Source organism: Schistocerca americana, unplaced genomic scaffold (assembly GCF_021461395.2).
Source record: "Schistocerca americana isolate TAMUIC-IGC-003095 unplaced genomic scaffold, iqSchAmer2.1 HiC_scaffold_141, whole genome shotgun sequence".
Lineage (NCBI taxonomy): Eukaryota > Metazoa > Arthropoda > Insecta > Orthoptera > Acrididae > Schistocerca > Schistocerca americana.
Window position 1 is genome coordinate 7,501 of NW_025725491.1, and position 7,500 is coordinate 15,000.

A 7,500-nucleotide genomic window follows, 5' to 3' on the forward strand; every position below is an offset into this window, starting at 1 on the left:
TACCTCCATCTATGCGAATCTGACAACACTACGTCCGCCATGCCGAGCGCACCGCAAAACATACCGCCATCTGTAGGTCTCCCGCAACATGACCTCCTGCAACGACGATACCGTCATCTATGAGACGCCAAGCCGACTAAGACAGCCATGGGCCCACAGTGCCCTTCTTTCGACCCCACCCACAAAGCCTGCATCCTCTGTCGACAACAGCACCCCAACGCCAGCGCCTCTGCCGCACGAAGTCGTGGACCGGCAATCACTCCACCTGCACCCGTTCGTGCCCCACCCCAACCGCCCAACCCGCAACTCCAGCGGATGAACGGCGGACTTTGCTCGCACGCGCAATGTGCAATCCACCCCTATAACGTGCGTTTCATGAAGAGTTATGTCCAATATGCGACATTCCCGCTGTCCCTATACATGAGCTGCGAGCTGTACCACTTACGAGCTACAGACGCGATCGCGTTGCTCTCTGTACGAATGCAGATGCTCAGCGGTCAGCTAGGAGGCGCTCCATCCATGTCGGTACCGGTGAGCGTTGCACTCGCAGTCGCAAAAACGTACGGCAAGTATATTACTCGGAAGAGTCAATGACAGTCCAAGCCCCCCTGCGTGGGAAGAGTCTTTCTAGGCCATGACCCACCGGAAGGGCGCAGCGTCCCCCACCCCAGACATGTGACGTCACACTATCGGTATTGACGACTAGACTGATTCCTTATAATCATTTGCCATACACCGGTGGAAGCTGCCGAGACGAGTAACTACATGGCGGCCTCGCCGTGTCACTAATGTACAGAGATACAACAGTTTCGACTGGAACCGGATGAAACGTATACACGGCGCTGATTAGTAATAGATAGAGCCATCAAAATACAGATAATGTATACAACTGTCCGTATACATGCTGAAAGACTCTGCTCACAATCACAACCACACGTCAGCCAGACACTCTTATCACGCACTACTCTCTGCCTGTAACAGGCACAGAGACAATATGTAAGCACCAGCATGGAACAACACCCAGTGCATCCTCTCCGCCACATTAGACTATCCACACTATCATAACCAGACCGGGAGGTCCACTCACAAAACAGAATATCCCACCCTTCCGACAACCACCATTGCTCAGCTAAGCCACCAACACCCACACATGTCCTACACAGGGGTACACCCAACATCACAATACTGCCTCCTGTCACAGCACACAAACAATGGCAGGAATGAAAGACACAGGTCTGCCACAAGCATGGAATCAGAGCGCCGCCTGTTATGAGCCAAAGGTGCACCCTGACGTGGCAAATCAGATGATGCCGCAGTCATTTACTTACGATAATCACAATCAACAAACCGGCCCCCCCCCCCCCAAAACACCTTTCCTTACAACAATGTGTACCTTAACCTAACCCGTATTGTGCCTTAACCTAACCCGTATTGTGCCTTAACCTAACCCGTATTGTGCCTTAACCTAACCCGTATTGTGCCTTAACCTAACCCGTATTGTGCCTTAACCTAACCCGTATTGTGCCTTAACCTAACCCGTATTGTGCCTTAACCTAACCCGTATTGTGCCTTAACCTAACCCACGTTGTGCCTTAACCTAACCCACGTTGTGCCTTAACCTAACCCACGTTGTGCCTTAACCTAACCCACGTTGTGCCTTAACCTAACCCACGTTGTGCCTTAACCTAACCCACATTGTGCCTTAACCTAACCCATATTGTGCCTTAACCTAACCCATATTGTGCCTTAACCTAACCCATATTGTGCCTTAACCTAACCCATATTGTGCCTTAACCTAACCCATATTGTGCCTTAACCTAACCCGTATTGTGCCTTAACCTAACCCATATTGTGCCTTAACCTAACCCATATTGTGCCTTAACCTAACCCATATTGTGCCTTAACCTAACCCATATTGTGCCTTAACCTAACCCATATTGTGCCTTAACCTAACCCGTATTGTGCCTTAACCTAACCCGTATTGTGCCTTAACCTAACCCGTATTGTGCCTTAACCTAACCCGTATTGTGCCTTAACCTAACCCGTATTGTGCCTTAACCTAACCCGTATTGTGCCTTAACCTAACCCGTATTGTGCCTTAACCTAACCCGTATTGTGCCTTAACCTAACCCGTATTGTGCCTTAACCTAACCCGTATTGTGCCTTAACCTAACCCGTATTGTGCCTTAACCTAACCCGTATTGTGCCTTAACCTAACCCACGTTGTGCCTTAACCTAACCCACGTTGTGCCTTAACCTAACCCACGTTGTGCCTTAACCTAACCCACGTTGTGCCTTAACCTAACCCACGTTGTGCCTTAACCTAACCCACGTTGTGCCTCAACCTAACCCACGTTGTGCCTTAACCTAACCCACATTGTGCCTTAACCTAACCCACATTGTGCCTTAACCTAACCCATATTGTGCCTTAACCTAACCCATATTGTGCCTTAACCTAACCCATATTGTGCCTTAACCTAACCCATATTGTGCCTTAACCTAACCCATATTGTGCCTTAACCTAACCCATATTGTGCCTTAACCTAACCCATATTGTGCCTTAACCTAACCCATATTGTGCCTTAACCTAACCCATATTGTGCCTTAACCTAACCCATATTGTGCCTTAACCTAACCCGTATTGTGCCTTAACCTAACCCGTATTGTGCCTTAACCTAACCCGTATTGTGCCTTAACCTAACCCGTATTGTGCCTTAACCTAACCCGTATTGTGCCTTAACCTAACCCGTATTGTGCCTTAACCTAACCCGTATTGTGCCTTAACCTAACCCGTATTGTGCCTTAACCTAACCCGTATTGTGCCTTAACCTAACCCGTATTGTGCCTTAACCTAACCCGTATTGTGCCTTAACCTAACCCGTATTGTGCCTTAACCTAACCCGTATTGTGCCTTAACCTAACCCGTATTGTGCCTTAACCTAACCCGTATTGTGCCTTAACCTAACCCGTATTGTGCCTTAACCTAACCCGTATTGTGCCTTAACCTAACCCGTATTGTGCCTTAACCTAACCCACGTTGTGCCTTAACCTAACCCACGTTGTGCCTTAACCTAACCCACGTTGTGCCTTAACCTAACCCACGTTGTGCCTTAACCTAACCCACGTTGTGCCTTAACCTAACCCACGTTGTGCCTTAACCTAACCCACGTTGTGCCTTAACCGAACCCACGTTGTGCCTTAACCTAACCCACGTTGTGCCTTAACCTAACCCACGTTGTGCCTTAACCTAACCCACATTGTGCCTTAACCTAACCCATATTGTGCCTTAACCTAACCCATATTGTGCCTTAACCTAACCCATATTGTGCCTTAACCTAACCCATATTGTGCCTTAACCTAACCCATATTGTGCCTTAACCTAACCCATATTGTGCCTTAACCTAACCCATATTGTGCCTTAACCTAACCCATATTGTGCCTTAACCTAACCCATATTGTGCCTTAACCTAACCCATATTGTGCCTTAACCTAACCCATATTGTGCCTTAACCTAACCCATATTGTGCCTTAACCTAACCCGTATTGTGCCTTAACCTAACCCGTATTGTGCCTTAACCTAACCCGTATTGTACCTTAACCTAACCCGTATTGTGCCTTAACCTAACCCGTATTGTGCCTTAACCTAACCCGTATTGTGCCTTAACCTAACCCGTATTGTGCCTTAACCTAACCCGTATTGTGCCTTAACCTAACCCGTATTGTGCCTTAACCTAACCCGTATTGTGCCTTAACCTAACCCGTATTGTGCCTTAACCTAACCCGTATTGTGCCTTAACCTAACCCGTATTGTGCCTTAACCTAACCCGTATTGTGCCTTAACCTAACCCGTATTGTGCCTTAACCTAACCCGTATTGTGCCTTAACCTAACCCGTATTGTGCCTTAACCTAACCCACGTTGTGCCTTAACCTAACCCACGTTGTGCCTTAACCTAACCCACGTTGTGCCTTAACCTAACCCACGTTGTGCCTTAACCTAACCCACGTTGTGCCTTAACCTAACCCACGTTGTGCCTTAACCTAACCCACGTTGTGCCTTAACCTAACCCACGTTGTGCCTTAACCTAACCCATATTGTGCCTTAACCTAACCCATATTGTGCCTTAACCTAACCCATATTGTGCCTTAACCTAACCCATATTGTGCCTTAACCTAACCCATATTGTGCCTTAACCTAACCCATATTGTGCCTTAACCTAACCCATATTGTGCCTTAACCTAACCCATATTGTGCCTTAACCTAACCCATATTGTGCCTTAACCTAACCCATATTGTGCCTTAACCTAACCCATATTGTGCCTTAACCTAACCCATATTGTGCCTTAACCTAACCCATATTGTGCCTTAACCTAACCCATATTGTGCCTTAACCTAACCCATATTGTGCCTTAACCTAACCCATATTGTGCCTTAACCTAACCCATATTGTGCCTTAACCTAACCCATATTGTGCCTTAACCTAACCCATATTGTGCCTTAACCTAACCCATATTGTGCCTTAACCTAACCCATATTGTGCCTTAACCTAACCCATATTGTGCCTTAACCTAACCCATATTGTGCCTTAACCTAACCCATATTGTGCCTTAACCTAACCCATATTGTGCCTTAACCTAACCCATATTGTGCCTTAACCTAACCCATATTGTGCCTTAACCTAACCTATATTGCGCCTTAACCTAACCCATGTTGCGCCTTAACCTAACCTATGTTGCGCCTTAACCTAACCTATGTTGCGCCTTAACCTAACCTACGTTGCGCCTTAACCTAACCTATATTGCGCCTTAACCTAACCTATATTGCGCCTTAACCTAACCTATATTGCGCCTTAACCTAACCTATATTGCGCCTTAACCTAACCTATATTGCGCCTTAACCTAACCTATATTGCGCCTTAACCTAACCTATATTGCGCCTTAACCTAACCTACGTTGCGCCTTAACCTAACCCACGTTGCGCCTTAACCTAACCCACGTTGCGCCTTAACCCAACCCACGTTGCGCCTTAACCCAACCCACGTTGCGCCTTAACCCAACCCACGTTGGGCCTTAACCCAACCCACGTTGCGCCTTAACCCAACCCACGTTGCGCCTTAACCCAACCCACGTTGGGCCTTAACCCAACACACGTTGGGCCTTAACCCAACACACGTTGGGCCTTAACCCAACACACGTTGGGCCTTAACCCAACACACGTTGGGCCTTAACCCAACACACGTTGGGCCTTAACCCAACACACGTTGGGCCTTAACCCAACACACGTTGGGCCTTAACCCAACACACGTTGGGCCTTAACCCAACACACGTTGGGCCTTAACCCAACACACGTTGGGCCTTAACCCAACACACGTTGGGCCTTAACCCAACACACGTTGGGCCTTAACCCAACACACGTTGGGCCTTAACCCAACACACGTTGGGCCTTAACCCAACACACGTTGGGCCTTAACCCGCTCTGTAATTGTCATACGACGCGTTAAATTAGTGTAGTGTTGCCTAACTGCAACCCCCGCAATATAGTTTGCTACTCGCACTGCCTGGTCCCCAGTGTATCGCTTCATGTTAAACACCTTGCAGCGATACACTGTAATGTGGATGGCAGCAGGACGTACATGCTCAATGCCCTTCGCAGTTGTTCATTGGCATTCGCATGGCGAAGCACTTAGCCTACGCTGTGGTACGGCCTGTGTCAACTGTCCGCTGATGTTGTACGTCCAAATCACACACTGTACTGCACATTGGTCCTCATGTACTGAATGATACATCGTGGTACATGTGACCGTACAACGACTGCGCCAACAACGGCGAACCATGCGGTCCAACTGTTGTGCACTCAGCTATGTGTCGTCTCCCTATAAGAGCCGGATTGCAGTGTGGTATGCCCTGGATGGCGATCAGCATGAGCCGTCTGTTGATGTAGTGGCGCGTGTTGTCAGACGTAGTCGTCTCTTCTCACACACCGTGACAGCATGGTGCACTGCGTTCCACATCTGCGACATGCGACAGAGGCCGGTTGACAGTCGTTCGCGCAATGGACATCGCATACGTACGGGGGCCACCTTCCACGTGTTCGCGAAGCGTGCACATGTTGTTGCGTGTATGTGGGCAGACATAGTGTGTCGTGACACCTGACACAGGCATGCAACAATCGTTGAATTTGCAAATGGCGATGGACGTCTACGTTTGCTGGTGACGTTACGCAAATGAACAACTGGTAAACCGTTGTGGTGCGGTTGTTCTCGCTAGAGGTGAATCAGTGATGGCGACGATCGGTTGAGCTACCAACCGGTTGTTTCAGCGATACCCACCATGCCCACGAACGTGAATGGCATGTGGGTGTGAAGCGATACGCGGCGGTGGCTGGGTGGGACCGTCCCCGGCCGGTGAGGGGGGGCCTCCCGGCGTGCTGGCCGCGCGGTGCGTGGGCGCACGCGCTACAGCCGGCTGGTGGGGGCGGCCAGTGGCAGGCGCGCCGGCCGACGGAGGCGGCAGGCGGCGCAGCTGCGCGCCGGCGCACCCTGCACGCGGCGCCGTGCGGCCAAAGTAGGTCCTCGCGGGCCCGGTGCGAAGCGCGGTGGACATCTGCAGTGTGCTGGTCCGATTGAGGACTGTGTGCGCTGAGGATGCGCCGCCGCCCGGCGCTCGGCGCCGCGACGCCGTCTGCTGCTCGGTCGCCTCTGCGGTTCTCGCAGGTGGTTTGTATCGCAGCTGTGCGGACGTGTTGGCGCGTGCGCTGTGCTGGGAGAGTTCGCTTCGGCACCCAAGTGGGGCTTTTGTCCTTCTGTGGCGCTGGCGTTGGAGCTGCCGGCCACCGTAGGTGGCGCGTGTTGTCTCCCGCCGGCAATGCCACGACAGCACGCTCCCGGGCCTCTGTCGGCAGCGGCAAGCTCAGTTGGGAGCACGGGTGGTCGCACCTAAAGCGTCTACTCGCCAAACTCCGGGCGATTGCGCCTCTCTCGAACCCGACCAAGTACTTAGGACGGCGCTGCGCGCCGCCGGGACCTGAGAGGGTTTCGAGGTGTATCGTGCAGGGGAGCTCAGCCTCCTCCTGTTTGCAGAATAATTGAGCGGACGCTTGCGTGTTCGCGCGGGCCCCCGGGACACACTCCCGGGCGGCCGGCTGCTCAGCTCTAGTTGACGCAGCTCCCTGGTTGATCCTGCCAGTAGTCATATGCTTGTCTCAAAGATTAAGCCATGCATGTCTCAGTACAAGCCGCATTAAGGTGAAACCGCGAATGGCTCATTAAATCAGTTATGGTTCCTTAGATCGTACCCACGTTACTTGGATAACTGTGGTAATTCTAGAGCTAATACATGCAAACAGAGTCCCGACCAGAGATGGAAGGGACGCTTTTATTAGATCAAAACCAATCGGTCGGCTCGTCCGGTCCGTTTGCCTTGGTGACTCTGAATAACTTTGGGCTGATCGCACGGTCCTCGTACCGGCGACGCATCTTTCAAATGTCTGCCTTATCAACTGT

At 50.7% G+C, this 7,500-nt stretch overlaps 1 non-coding gene across 1 annotated transcript in view; it reads left to right on the plus strand.

Annotated features, from left to right (window-relative positions):
- Positions 1-7,163: 7,163 nt before the first annotated feature.
- LOC124567898 overlaps positions 7,164-7,500 on the plus strand; it is a 1,910-nt gene continuing 1,573 nt past the window's right edge. Inside the window, exon 1 of the ribosomal RNA XR_006971035.1 lies at positions 7,164-7,500. This exon is cut by the window's right edge and continues 1,573 nt beyond it. This is a non-coding gene — a ribosomal RNA (small subunit ribosomal RNA).